General features: G+C 42.4%; 1 long non-coding RNA gene across 1 annotated transcript; it reads right to left on the reverse strand.

Moving 5' to 3' along the window:
* Positions 1 to 179: 179 nt before the first annotated feature.
* LOC110521959 lies at positions 180 to 7,751 on the reverse strand. The gene is made up of 3 exons (XR_002473247.1): positions 7,613 to 7,751; positions 417 to 573; positions 180 to 315 (listed from the first exon to the last, which is right to left on the reverse strand). It is a non-coding gene; the product is annotated as an uncharacterized LOC110521959 (long non-coding RNA).
* Positions 7,752 to 14,958: the final 7,207 nt, after the last annotated feature.

Below are 14,958 nucleotides of genomic sequence, written 5' to 3' on the forward strand. Positions count from 1 at the left end.
GTCTTCTGCAGTCTCCCTCAGGTCCACACTCTTATCATAGATGTTGCTCAGACCCATTCAAATTGAAATCTTGAATAGGAAAGAAAATGAGGAATTAGGATTTGCAGATGTGTTCATTGACTACATCAGATACTGTTTGACATCTTCAGTAAAACAGTTTTGTAGACTTACCGGTGGGGAGGCAGTTAGAAACCACTGGTGACAGGGATGGTCCTCACTGGGAGGCAGCCAGGCAGACAGCGCATCACATACTCAGTAGCATTTGGACTCCTTGCCATCAACAATCACGTGCTTCTCCAGCTTTACAGACTCGATCTTCATGTGACATTTTGGGATAGATGGGTGCAGTAATATGTAAACTAAATTAACTGACATTTGTAAAAGTGATGCAGCATAGGCAGTAGGCTAAGATATACCAGACTTGTCACGGCAGTTTTCGGAAGGAAGCACCCAGGAATGGGTGAAGCTGACTGGGCTATTGGTCAGGCATCCACTGGGTGTATGGTATTCCTGTCTGACTTCCCCATCAGCCTTTCCACAGATCTGTCCCTTCATCTAGTCCACAACTTGAATCTGAGTGCCAAGGATCAAACAGGGAATTAGCCAGGCTCTATTTCATGTGTTGGCCCTCCTTTATAAAACACTTTCCACTGGGAACACACTGATTGAATCAACGGAATGTGACATGGAATCTACGTGGAAAATACTCTGGATTTCAAAAAAGTTATCAAATTGTATTTGTCACACGCGCCGAATACAACATGTGTAGACCTAACCGTGAAAGCCCTTAACTCTATTTCTTGAACTGCATTATTGGTTAAGAAAATATAGACTATATACACTAAAGTAACAAAATAAAAAGTAACAAAATTACATAACAGTGAGGCTATCGGTATCTATAGGTAGTTTCAAATTGTGAAGTTCAAATTATTTTCTAACAAGTTTTACTAAAAAAAGTTTGAATTGTGATGTGTTCCGCCTCATTAATTCACATATGTAGCCCATTTCACTGTTGTGGACAATTTATGTTTAAGCCTTTACTGAGCCAGACAACTTCTCTTCAACAACAGCCCCAGCACTTCTCTAGACGTTTCTCCAGATCAAGTATGAAGACATCCAAGACTTCCCATTTCCCGGTTGTTTTGAACCTTCAACAGATTGTAAATATGGTACCTCAGGGTTGCCAGCTCAGACCCCCCTCCTTTCCAGGGATTTTATTTAGCGTATAAACTTGCAACCCATTTATTGATAAATCCCCCATCATAGGAATATTTCCTGCATCATATCCCCCCCATGATCCGTCGCCGATTTCAACCTCCCATGGAGTAAAAAAAATAAATAAATAAATAAACCCCCCCCTAAATGGTTTCATCCCCATTTATTTTATTATGAGTAGATCAGCTTTAATATTGCAGATAGATTGTAGCTTCCTCAATGTAATCGTCTGAGTCACTTCCAATCCCCCATTCAAAAGTTCAAATACACACCCAGTCAAAAGTTTGGGTTCACTTAGAAATGTCCTTGTTTTTGTCCATTAAATAACATCAAATTGATCAGAAATACAGTGTTGACATTGTTAATGTTGTAAATCACTATTGTAGCTGGAAACGGTTGATTTTTTATGGAATATCTACACAGAGGCCCATTACCAGCAACCATCACTCCTGTGTTCCAATGGCACGTTGTGTTAGCTAAGCCAAGTTTATAATTTTAAATGGCTAAATGATCATAAGAAAACCCTTTTGCAATTATGTTAGCACAGCTGAAAACTGTTGTCCTGATTAAAGGAGCAATAAAACAGGCCTTCTTTAGACTAGTTGAGTATCTGGAGCATCAGCATTTGTGGGTTCAATACCAGGCTCAAAATGTCCAGAAACAAAGACTTTCTTCTGAAACTCAGTCTATTATTGTTCTGAGAAATGAAGGCTATTCCATGCAAGACATTACCAAGAAATGGAAGATCTCTTACAACGTGGTGTACTACTCCCTTCACAGAACAGCGCAAACTGGTTCTAACATGAATAGAAAGAGTGGGAGGCCCTGGTGCACAACTGAACAAGAAGACAAGTACATTCGTGTGTCTAGTTTGAGAAACGGATGCCACACTAGTCCTCAACTGGCAGCTCATTAAATCGTACCCGTAAAACACCGTTCTCAATGTCAACAGTGAAGACTCCGGGCTGCTGTCCAGTGTGTTCTTTTGCCCATCTTAATATTTTTATTGGCCAGTCTGAGCTAAGGCTTTTTCTTTGCAACTCTGCCTAGAAGGCCAGCATCCCGGAGTCTTCACTGTTGAGACTAGTGTTTTGCGGGTACTATCTATTTTTGCTGATTTTCTATTAATTTATTGGAGTGAGATCATTTATTTATGTCAGGATATGTATACTGAGTATATCTCCATAACCATAAGAACATTGGTAAACTACATGGTAATGCAAAAGTAAACTTTTTTTGTGATCCAATACGTAATATCAATTATCATAATTTTTATAACCTCTGGATTACAACCAAATTATCTAGATCCTCTATGAGGGTCTGGAGGGATCCAAGTTGTGGATTTTAAAGAAAACATTAATCAGCGTACAATGACACCTTTGTTTTTAAGCCCTGCATTTCTAATCCCTTGATATTGTTGGAGCTGATTTTAATAGCCATAATAAATATGCCAATAGTGGACAACCTTGTTTTACTCCTCTTGACAGTTTAAAACTTTGAGAAGTAGCCATTATGTACTATTTTACACATAGGGGTACTATACATAACTGTAACCCATTTGATAAGAGATTCTCCAAAATTGAAGTGATCCATGCACTTATAAACTCCAGTCGTACTTATCAAAAGCCTTTTCAAAGTCAGCTATGAAAAGCAGGCCTGGTGTCCCAGATTTTACATTAGTGTTCTATTGTTTCCAGTACATGCCTTATTATCTCCAATGTATCGTCCATGTAAAAAACCTGTCTGATTAGAATTAATAATACCCGACAATACCTTTTAATTCTGTGCGCTATACATTTTGCATCACAACACTGTGTAAGAGGCCTCCAATTTTTTTAAACGGACTGGATCGTTATATTTCCCACTTGTATCCTGTTTCATTAATAATGAAATCAGACTTACTTGTTGAGTGTCTGATAATCTACCATTTAGATAGGAGTGGTTAAAACATGCTAATAACAGTCCTCTGAGTATATCAAAAAAAGGTTTGGTATACCTCAACTGGTATGCCATCCAGCCCTGGAGTTGTCCCAGACTTACAGGCTTCAATTGCGTCAAGAAGTTCCTCCTCTGTAATTACCTTCACGTGAGTATTTGTATTGCTGTTAATTTTACATTATTAATAGAAAATAAATCCATACAATTAGCTTCAGTTAGAGGATATGGAGGAGATAAAGGAAAACATATGCTTAAATTATTTTTGGTACCATTTCAATGTTGAAGATTAAAACAGATGTTGGTGGATTTTTTCCCATATTTCATCCAGTTTGCTTTAGTCATCCAGGTTTAGCTTTCGTGCTATGGTTAGGCTAAGCAGTAGGCTTGTATTTGGGGTGAAGATCTGTGAGCTGATAACATTTTATTTGCTTCGTGATTTGTCAAAAATGGTAAACGACTTGTCAAGTCATGTCCCCCGGTTCTTGTATACACTAATAAGTACATACAAGATTTGTAATGTGCTGAAGTGGCCAAACTAAGTTAATATTTTTCAGGCAATGGGCGCAGCCATCTGACTTTGTTTATGTGCATCTTATAGTGAATGCATTCTGGGATTATGGAGTTCACGCTTGTCAAACAAACATGGCTGAATTTAGAGTAATGAATTTAGGTACTGTTAGCTTAGCTGACACACGTCTCTTTTCTAAACAATATTACATATACTCGCTTGTGCTCACCAGAGATGTGGTACATTGTTAACAAGTCTAGCTGTTTGGTCACTAACTTGCATTTTGTTTTTTGACCATGCAACCTGTTTTTTAGACTGGTTTATGGAATGAGTTTGGCTGTGGATGTGTTCAGTGATGAGGAAATTGAGGAATAAATAAAAGTGAAGACCTTTATTTCCCAGCAGTACAAAATATTGTTTAGATGCTTTTCAGACAATGCTGTTTAGATGCGGTTGTTGCATCATATGTTCTGTTGCTACGGTTCCAATCACATGCAGTATGTGAATTGATTGCCCCCCCATCTATCGTCAGAGCTCATACTGTTAGGGGACCTAAAGTGGGACATTGCCCTCAATCTCACAAGTTATCAATGAACCTACCAGGTACAACCCCAAATCTGTAAACACGGGCACCCTCATTGATAAAATCCTAACCAACCTGTCCTACAAATACACCTCTGCTGTCTTCATCCAGGATCTCAGTGATCACTGCCTCATTGCCTGCATCCGTAATGGGTCTGCGGTCAAACGATCACTGTCACACGCTCCCGAAAACACTTCAGCGAGCAGGCCTTTCTAGTCGACTTGGCCCGGGTATCCTGGAAGGATATTGACCTCATTCCGTCAGTAGATGATGCCTGGTTATTCTTTAAAAGTGCTTTCCTCACCATCTTAAATAAGAATGCCCCATTCAAAAAAATGTAGAACCAGGAACAGACATAGCCCTATGTTCACTCCAGACCTTACTGCCCTTGATCAGCACAAAAATATCCTGTGGCGTACTGCATTAGCATCGAATAGCTCCCGCGATATGCAACTTTTCAGGGAAGTTAGGAACCAATATACACAGACAGTTAGGAAAGAAAAGGCTAGCTTTTTCAAACAGAAATTTGCACCCTGTAGCACAAACTCCAACAAGTTCTGGGACATTGTAAAGTCCATGGAGAATAAGAGCACCTCCTCCCAGCTGCCCACTGCACTGAGGCTAGGAAACTGTCACCACCGATAAATCCATGATAGAGAATTTCAACAAGCATTTTTCTACGGCTGGCCATTCTTTCCACCCATCTACCCCTACCCCGGTCAATAGCCCTGTAGCCCCCACAGCAACTTGCCCAAGCCTCCCCCATTTCTCCTTCACCCAAATCCAGATAGCCAATGTTCTGAAAGAGCTGCAAAATCTGGACCCCTACAAATCAGCCGGGCAATGCAATCTGGACCCTTTCAAATTATCCGCCACAATTGTTGCAACCCCTATTACTAGCCTGTTCAACCTCTTTCATATCGTCTGAGATCCCCAAAGATTGGAAAGCTGCCGCTGTCATCCCCCTCTTCAAAGGGAGAGACACTCTAGACCCAAACTGTTACAGACCTGTAGCTACCCTACCCTGCCTTTCTAAGGTCTTCGAAAACCAAGTTAACAAACAGATCACCATATCAAATCCCATCGTACCTTCTCCGATATGCAATCTGGTTTCTGAGCTGGTCATTGGTGCACCTCAGTCATGCTCAAGGTCCTAAACGATATCCTAACTGCCATCGATAAGAGACAATACTGTATTCATCAACCTGGCCAAGGTTTTCGACTCGGTCAATCGCCACATTCTTATCGGTAGACTCAACAGCCTTGGTTTCTCAAATGACTGCCTCACCTGGTTCACAAACTACTTCTCAGACAGAGTTCAGTGTGTAAAATCAGAGGGCCTCTGTTGTCCGGACCTCTGGCAGTCTCTATGGGGGTGCCACAGGGTTAAATTCTCAGGCCGACTCTTTTCTCTGTATACATCAATGTTGTCGCTCTTGCTGCTGGTGATTCTCTGATCCACCTCTTCGCAGACGACACAATTCTGTATACTTCTGTCCCTTCTTTGGACACTGTGTTAGTTAACCTCCAGACGAGCTTCAATGCCATACAACTCTCCTTCCGTGGGCTCCATTTAACTGCTCTTAAATGCAAGTAAAAATAAATGCATGCTCTTCAACTGATTGCTGCCCGCACCTGCCCGCCCGTCCAGCATCACCACTCTGGATGGTTCTGACTACAAATACCTGGGTGTCTGGTTAGACTGAACTCTCCTTCCAGACTCACATTAAGCATCTCCAATCCAAAATTAAATCTAGAATTGGCTTCCTATTTCACAACAAAGCATCCTTCACTCATGCTGCCAAACGTAGCCTAATAAAACTAACTATCCTACCGATCCTTGACTTCGGCAATGTCATTTACAAAATAGCCTCCAACACTCTACTCAGCAAATTGTCACCAAAGCCCCATATACTACCCACCACTGTGACCTGTATGCTCTCGTTGGCTGGCCCTCGCTTCATATTCGTCGCCAAACCCACTGGCACCAGGTCATCTATAAGTCTTCGCTAGGTAAAGCCCCGCCTTAGCTCACTGGTCACAATAGCAGCACCCACCCATAGCAAGCGCTACAGCAGGTATATTTCACTGGTCACCCCCAAAGCCAATTCCTGCTTTGGCCACCTTTCCTTCCAGTTCTCTGCTGCCAATGATTGTAACGAATTGGGGGAGAAAAAAAAAACGTATAATTACTTATACCTATCCATTTGATTATTGAGGGTCAACTTATACACTGAGTATACCAAACATTAGCAACACATTCCTAATATTAAGTTGCCCTCAGAACAGCCTCAATTCGTCAGGGCTTGGACTCTACAAGGTGTCGAAAGCGTTCGACAGGGATGCTAGCCCATGTTGACTCCAATGCTTCAAACCGTTGTGTCAAGTTGGCTGGATGTCCTGTGGGTGGTGGACTATTCTTGATACACACGGCTGTTGAGCATGAAAAACCCAGCAGCGTTGCAGTTCTTGACACCAACCAGTGCGCCTGGCACCTACCACCATACCCTGTTCAAAGTGTTCTAATTTTCGTAGTAAATAACTCACGGACACTAGAGAAGCTTAACCAAGTTGAATTATTCCCAAAGGGTTGATACAGCTGTCATTCAGAGAAACGACATGTCACAAACACTGATATTTATCCCTTTCTCCTAGGCTGAGTCTTCTCCTCCACATCTGAACAGCCAATGCGTCGCTGTTGTTCGACAGAACCTTAGTGATATCTGTTCTTCCTCACTTCATCTAACCTGACCTCTACCCCAAAGTGCTCACTCCTCCCTAACTCAAGGCTGTCATGGTGATTGGTACCAGACTGTCTCTTCTCCTCTCAGAGGATCCCTGATGGCTAACAATAACATATCCTGACATAATGTAAACGTTATACATTCCCCCTCTCCCTCAGTGACATTGTTAGGTTCTAAGATCTCCACCCGTCTCCCCTTATCAATGTCTGCCACATGTAATCGCTTTCCTACACTCAACACATTCCAAGCTTAGTGGCAGACTACATACCGTCCTCCTATAACCCTTAACTTCTGGTGTAGACCCTCTAAACCTTAGCACTCCATCAGTGACATGAATAAGTATATTTCACATTGAATGGCACACATACACAATCCATGTCTCAATTGTCTGAAAGCTTACTAATATTTTTTAACCTGTCTCCTTCATCTACTCTGATTGAAGTGGATTTAACAAGTGACCTCAATAAGGGATCATAGACTTCACCTGGATTCACATGGTCAGACTGTCATGTAAAGTGCAGATGTTCTTAATGTTTTGTATTCTCAGTGTACAGTAAAAACAGCATTATTTGTATTTATTAGGGATCCTCACTCTTCCTGGGGTACAATATATAAAGCACTTACATTATATGTGTCACGGCTTTTGTCGGAAGAAGAAGAGTTATTGGACCAAAATGCATTAGCTTAACTGACTGAACACTGAATACAAAATAACAAAAAGAATCTCCGAAACAGTTCTGCAAGGTTTAACCAACACTAAACAGAAAATAACCACCCACAACTAAAAGTGGGAAAACAGGCTACTTAAGTGTGGTTCTCAATCAGAGACAACGAAAGACAGCTGTCCCTGATTGAGAACCATACCATACCAAAACATAGAAATACACAACCTAGACATAAAAACATAGAATGCCCACCCACATCACACCCTGACCAAACAAAAAATAGAAACATACAAAGCAATCGACGGTCAGGGCGTGACAATATGACATTAAAATCAAAAGATTAAACAGCACATCATACAACATTATTACACTACTACATACAATACAAAATGTTTGATACCACTATTCAACAATATCACAATGCATGCGTATGTCTGTACCTTTGTGTGTGTCTCTTCACAGTCCCCGTTGTTCCATAAGGTGTATTTTTACCAGTTTTTTTATCTGATTCTACTGCTGCATCAGTTACTTGATGTGGAATAGAGTTCCATGTAGTCATGGCTCTATGTGTCACGACTTCCGCCGAAGTCGGTTCCTCTCCATGTTCGGGCGGCGTTCGGCGGTCGACGTCACCGGTTTTCTAGCCATCGCAGATCAACCTTTAATTTTTCCATTTGTCTTGTCTTGTTTTCCATCATACCCGGTTTCAACTCCCTCAGTATTAGAGGTGTATATAACCCTCTGTTCCCCCCCATGTCTGTGTGTGGAATTGTTTGTTGTTTCATGTATGTGCACGCTAGACTGGTTTGCGCTGGGTTATGTCAACCCATATTGTGTTTAGTGTTCTTAGTGCCGTGCGTTTTGTTAGCCGAAAATAAAAGGCCCCTTTGGCTACCCAACTTCTGCTCTCCTGCGCCTGACTCCCTTATAGCCAGTTACGCATACCTAACAGAATTCCACACGTAACCATGGAGTCAGCAGGAGCAGGTACCCCGGTTATAGGAGTCGAGGAGTGTGTCAGAGAACACACGGCGATGCTACAACATCTCGGCGTCGCAATGGACCGCGTCGTTCAGACGCCTCCACCAGCACAACAGGGGTTACCACTACTCGTCCCTCCTGGATCCAGTCCCAGTGGGATGCGTCTCGCCCTTCCCAGGGAGTATGATGCGACGGCGGCACGGTGCCAGGGTTTCCTGCTACAGCTGGACTTATACCTGGGCACCGTTTATCCGGCTCCCTCGGAAGTGAGAGGGTGTCCGCCCTCGTCTCGTGCCTCTCGGGGAGAGCTCTGGAGTGGGCTAACGCCGTGTGGGGAGAAGAAGATGTGGTGTTGGGTCACTTCGAGGAGTTCACCCGCCGCTTCCGGACAGTCTTCGACCACCCTCCCGAGGGTAGAGCGGCGGGTGAACGTCTCTTCCACCTGAGGCAGGGGACGAGGAGCGTCCAGAAGTTCGCCCTGGAATGTCTGGTCGCAGGAGCGGGATGGAATGACAGGGCCCTTATCGACCACTACCGCTGCAGCCTGCGCGAGGATGTCCATCGGGAGTTGGCCTGCAGGGATACCACCCTCACCTTCGACCAGCTGGTGGACCTGTCCATTCGGTTGGATAACCTGCTGGCCACCCGCGGACGTCCAGAGAGGGCTCTGTCGATTCCCCCTCCCAGCACCACTGCCCTATGGAGCTGGGAGGTGCTGGGCTCAGGGAGGCCGGAGGAGGGGCTTTCACGTGTACCATCTGTGACCACAGAGGTCACACTGCTGGTCGGTGCCGGGTTGGTTCCTCTAGGAGTCGAGGCAGCAGACAGGGCACTCTGGCGTCACCCCAGGTGAGCCTGCACCACTCTCATCCAGAGCCCTCTGTTGTAAACCTGTTTGTGCATGTTTACTTTCCTGAGTTTTCCCCGCATTCCCAGCATAAGGTGCTTGTCGATTCAGGTGCAGCTGGGAATTTTATCGACAGAGCATTCACCCATAAGTTAGGGATCCCTATTGTTCCAGTGGTTAGGCCTTTCCCAGTTCACGCTCTGGACAGTTGACCACTAGGGTCTGGGTTGATTAGTGAGGCTACCATTCCCCTGGGCATGGTGACGCAGGGGGGTCATGAGGAGAGAATCTGTCTCTTCCTCATTGTCTCTCCTGCGTTTCCCGTGGTACTAGGCCTTCCCTGGTTAGCTCGTCATGACCCCACCATTTCATGGCAACAGAGGGCTCTCAACGGGGTATTCGCGAGATTGCTCAGGGAGGTGTTTAGGGGTTTCCGTTGGTGCTACTACGGTGGAAAGTCCAGACCAGGTCTCCACAATGCGCATTCCCCCCAAATATGCCGATTTGGCTCACACCTTCTCCAAGAACAAGGCGACTCAATTACCACCCCATCGACGGGGGGATTGTGCGATAAATCTCCTGATAGACGCCGCACTTCCCAGGAGTCACATGTATCCCCTGTCACAGGCGGAGACGGCGGCTGTGGAAACATATGTCTCCGAATCCCTGCATCAGGGGTACATTCGGTCCTCCACTTAACCCGCCTCCTCAAATTTATTTTTTGTGAAGAAGAAGGAGGGAGGTCGTGTATTGAATACCGAGGCCTACTAGAAAGTGTGTGCCCTCAGGTCTGGAGGGAAGCTAAAGTCATTCCGCTACCCAAGAAAAGTAAAGCCCCCTCTACTGGCTCAAATAGCCGACCAATCAGCCTGTTACCGACCCTTAATGAACTTCTGAAAAAAATGATGTTTGATACAATGCTATTTCACAGTTAACAAATTGACAAGACTTTCAGCACGCATAGAAAGGACACTCAACAAGCACAGCACTTACACAAATGACTGATGATAGGCTGGGATAAATTGATGATAAAATTATTGTGGGGGCTGTCTTGTTAGACTTGCTCTGCATTCTTAATAACACTATCAACAAGGCAGTTCCTACAGGCCCTGGTTTTGTCGCACCTGGCATACCTGTCAGTAGTGTGGTCAGGTGCCACAAAGGGGGACTTGGGAAAATTGCAGTTGGCTCAGTACAGGGCAGCACAGCTGGCCATTGAAAGTACACAGAGAACTAACATTAATGACATGGATGTCAATCTCTCATGGCTCAAAGTGGAAGAGAGATTGACATCATCACTATTTATTTTCGTAAGAGGTGTTGAAAAGCTGAAGGTACCGAGCTGTCTGTTTAAAATACTTGCACACAGCTCAGACACCCATCCATACCCCACAAGACATGCCACCAGAGGTCTATTTACAGTCCCCAAGTCCAGAACAGACTATGAGAGGTGCACAGTACAACATAGATCCATGACTACATCAGGTAACTGATGCATGCAGTAGAATCAGATTTAAAAAGCAGGTAAAAATACACCTTATGGAACAGCGGGGAGTGTGAAGTAACACAAACATAGGCACAAACACATGCATACACACACATTATAACATATGCACTATACACACACGTACACATGGATTTTGTGTTGTAGATATGTGGTAGTTTAGTATGGGCCTGAGGGCAAGGACTTAGTGTGATGCGAATTATGTAATGAATGTATTGTAATGTTTTAAAAAATGTATAACTGCCTTAATTCTACTGGACCCCAGGAAGAGGTTAATCAGTTGTAAACTCAGCAGAAAAAGAAAAGTCCCTTTTTCAGGACCCTGTCTTTCAAAGATAATTCGTAAAATCTAAGTAACTTCACAGATCTTCATTGTAAAGGGTTTAACCTATTTAATCCCATCAGTCACAATAGTGACCATAAAAAACGTTTCAAGTTATGAGGCTCTAAAAATTGTACTGAATGATGTATCAATGCAAATTCCAGCAAATATTGAAATAATAAAGGCTATAATAGAAATATGTGCAGTGTCACATGTTTATTGTAAATTGTCACATGACCAGAGCTGTTTACTTCCTGGTTGCACCATGAGAAGACGCTGGCTGCATCAAAGCTCCCAAACAAAAGGTTAGTAAAGTATGTTAACATTCAGATAGGACAAAGATCTTTGGTACACATCATCTTTAAGGTGTTGATATATGTATTTGCAATTACTCAACTGTGTTCAGTGTGGTCATAGAATAAGTAAACATGTTGACGGCAACAATAGTGACCGGTGGGATAACACAGTGCATCTAGGTATACACATACTTCTTGTTTTACCAAACTTTCTACTCTGTTCTTTCTTTTAGTTTCACTTTGTGTCATGTTCTGGATATGTTGGATCTAGGTGACTGCTCAGACAAGGCTAGCAACATTGCAGTTATCCCTCAGAGATTGTGATAGCGATGGGTCAGATATGGACTATGAGGGGGAGATAGGCCATTTGCCAGCCAGGCTGTTGAATGTATATGCTGAACCTATGCAAACTGATCATGACAGGAACAACGTTATCAGTGATGATGACGAACCCCTCATCACCCCACACTCTCCTCCCTGAGACTGGGTTGGGTCATGGGCCCAGTGTCGTTCTTGGTGTTGCAGAGCAATCTCAGGTGTCTCAAAGTTGCAAGTTCCTTCATGACAACCTCTTCACTTCGCTTGCACTCCTCAATGAAAAGACAAAAAGAGGATGCGGGAGCTCTGGAACGATGAGGCAAAATCGTCTGTTTGATGTCCCATTCAAGCCACAGAAGGACTTCATGAAGTTAACCCGGGAACCTCTGAGTTTCTGACCCAAGGAGACAAGTTGCTGGTCCGTTAGAAAGACAATAATATTGTCACAGTGGCAACAAACATAGTGAGACCTCTGTCAAGAGATGGAACAAGGAGCAACGTGCCTTTTGACAAAGTCCCACAACCAAAATGCATCAACCGATACAATGAGCACATGGGTGGTGTTGAACTTAACAACCTACAGGTTTCAAGATACCATATCTCCATCAGGTCTAAGAAGTGGTCGTGGCCCATCTTTGCAAGGTCTCTCAACAGTGCACTCGTAAACAGCCATTTATTTTACAGAGATGTTATGGGAGGGACCATCAACCTGCTCACCTTCTCATGGATAGTGCCACAGTCTCTTCTGCAAAAGTTTGGCACGAAACCACTGAGCCACGGAACGAGATCTCTACTGGCTGCTACTGTTGAAGATCAGGCAAGATCTGACAAAGCTTCTCACTGGCCAATCAACACGATGCACCGGTTCCATAGATGTCGTCTTTGTGACAAATGCATATGAGAAATGCGAAGAGCACTGCACATTGAGTGCTTCAAGATATATCACGGACAGTAGAAAAGGAGATAAGAGTGAATGAAAAAGGGCTGAAAAAGCCAATAAAATAAAAATTGAAAAGTCAATAAAGGGTGAGGAGAAGCAGTACAACGGACTCTAGGAAGAAAATAAAAGTCGACGAAAAAGGGGAAAAGACTATCAAAATGACTGAAATGTTTCTGGAAAAGAGGATCAATTGATTCAAGACATACTGTATCTGACTGATTGTAGTTCAAAATAGTGATTCACAAACTAATCGTGCACTTGGTTCTGAAGCCTACCTCTTTAATATGTGTATAATATATATATATATATATATATATATATATATATATATATATATATATATATATATATGTGTATATATAATATTTTTTTTCAGTGTAGCCCTCTACTTGAATGCATGTTCTACAGGCTACCTCTATCCTAAATGTTACCTTTATGTTCAATGTGAATGAATGACACGGCTGCTATACAGTTGTTAGTGAATGTTGCACTAAAATGTCACAATGACAAGGTTACAATGAATATTGCACTAAAGTACAAGATCAAATGTTACAATAAAGTTACAATATTAATGTTTCAATACATGTTGCACTAAAGTTACAGTGTTACAATGTATGTTACAATAAAGTAACAACATTGAAATACGTTGATGGTTGTTGTTTTTTTGTTTTTGCTCTCGGTATTCATATCGATGTTGTATAAGGGTTTTTGATATGTAAAATAGTCACACTAGAATGTGATGGGGCATTCTAGTAGCAATGCTGGGGACTGCCAGCGACAGAATGTGTTAATAACTGGGCTGGGATATATAAGAATGTTCATGACTGCATATGAGAAATATGTTAATTCAACAATTGTGACCGACCATAAAAACACACTTTTTCACCTACGTTTTCCATGAAAATGTTAAAAAAATATATGATTGGCTATTTCAAAGGCTTAGTAATGACACAAGATAAGGATATTTTCATGTCTGGGAAAAATGTGGGATTAAATGGTTTAAACACTGTTTCCCATGCTTGTTCAATGAACCATAAACAATTAATGAACATGCACCTGTGGAACGGTCATTAAGACACTAACAGCTTACAGACGGTAGGCAATTAAGGTCAGTTATGGACACTTAGGACACTAAGTCTGAAAAGCACCAAAAGAAAGATGCCCATGGTCCCTGCTCATCTGCTTGAACGTACCTTAGGCATGCTGCAAGGAGGCATGAGGACTGCAGATGTGGCCAGGGCAATAAATTGCAGTGTCCGTACTGTGAGACGCCTAAGACAGCGCTACAGGGAATGAAGAGCGGATCGTCCTCGCAGTGGCAGACCACATGTAACAAAACATCACTGCTCTAGAGGAGATCTGCATGGAGGAATGGGCCAAAATACCAGCAACAGTGTGTGAAAACCTTGTGAAGACTTACAGAAAACGTTTGACCTCTGTCATTGCCAACAAAGGGTATATAACAAAGTATTGAGATAAACTTTTGTTATTGACCAAATACTTATTTTCCACCATAATTTGCAAATAAATTCATAAAAAATCCTACAATGTGATTTTTCTGGATTTTTTTCCTTCTCATTTTGTCTGTCATAGTTGAAGTGTACCTATGATGAAAATTACAGGCCTCTCTCATCTTTTTAAGTGGGAGAACTTGCACAATTGGTGGCTGACTAAATACTTTTTTGCCCCACTGTATCTTCGAGTGGTTTTAGATGTATATGTCATTTTGACTAGAAGCTATGAGCATTACATCTGTATGTCAATTAATAGCCAAAGCTGTAATAGGATAAATATTTGTAGAAAATCAAATGGGATGAATTTTGAAATATAAATTTGCTTTAATAAAAGAGGTCAGGGAACTCACCACACTTGTCTTTAGATCTCTAGCATATATGGATTGGAAGCCATTCATAATGATAATGATTTATAATCAGATACATTTTAATTGGGAATTCTAATGGGGATATCATGGATTAGGGACATCAGTCACTTTGCTACAAGTGATTTTAGCTCTCTAGGTCATGCAGGTAGGTTTCAGTAGGTTGCGTACTAATGAGAAAGATCATAGACCTATTTATATTTTTGGAGCTCAAATTT

This window comes from Oncorhynchus mykiss, chromosome 4 (genome assembly GCF_013265735.2).
Source record: "Oncorhynchus mykiss isolate Arlee chromosome 4, USDA_OmykA_1.1, whole genome shotgun sequence".
Lineage (NCBI taxonomy): Eukaryota > Metazoa > Chordata > Actinopteri > Salmoniformes > Salmonidae > Oncorhynchus > Oncorhynchus mykiss.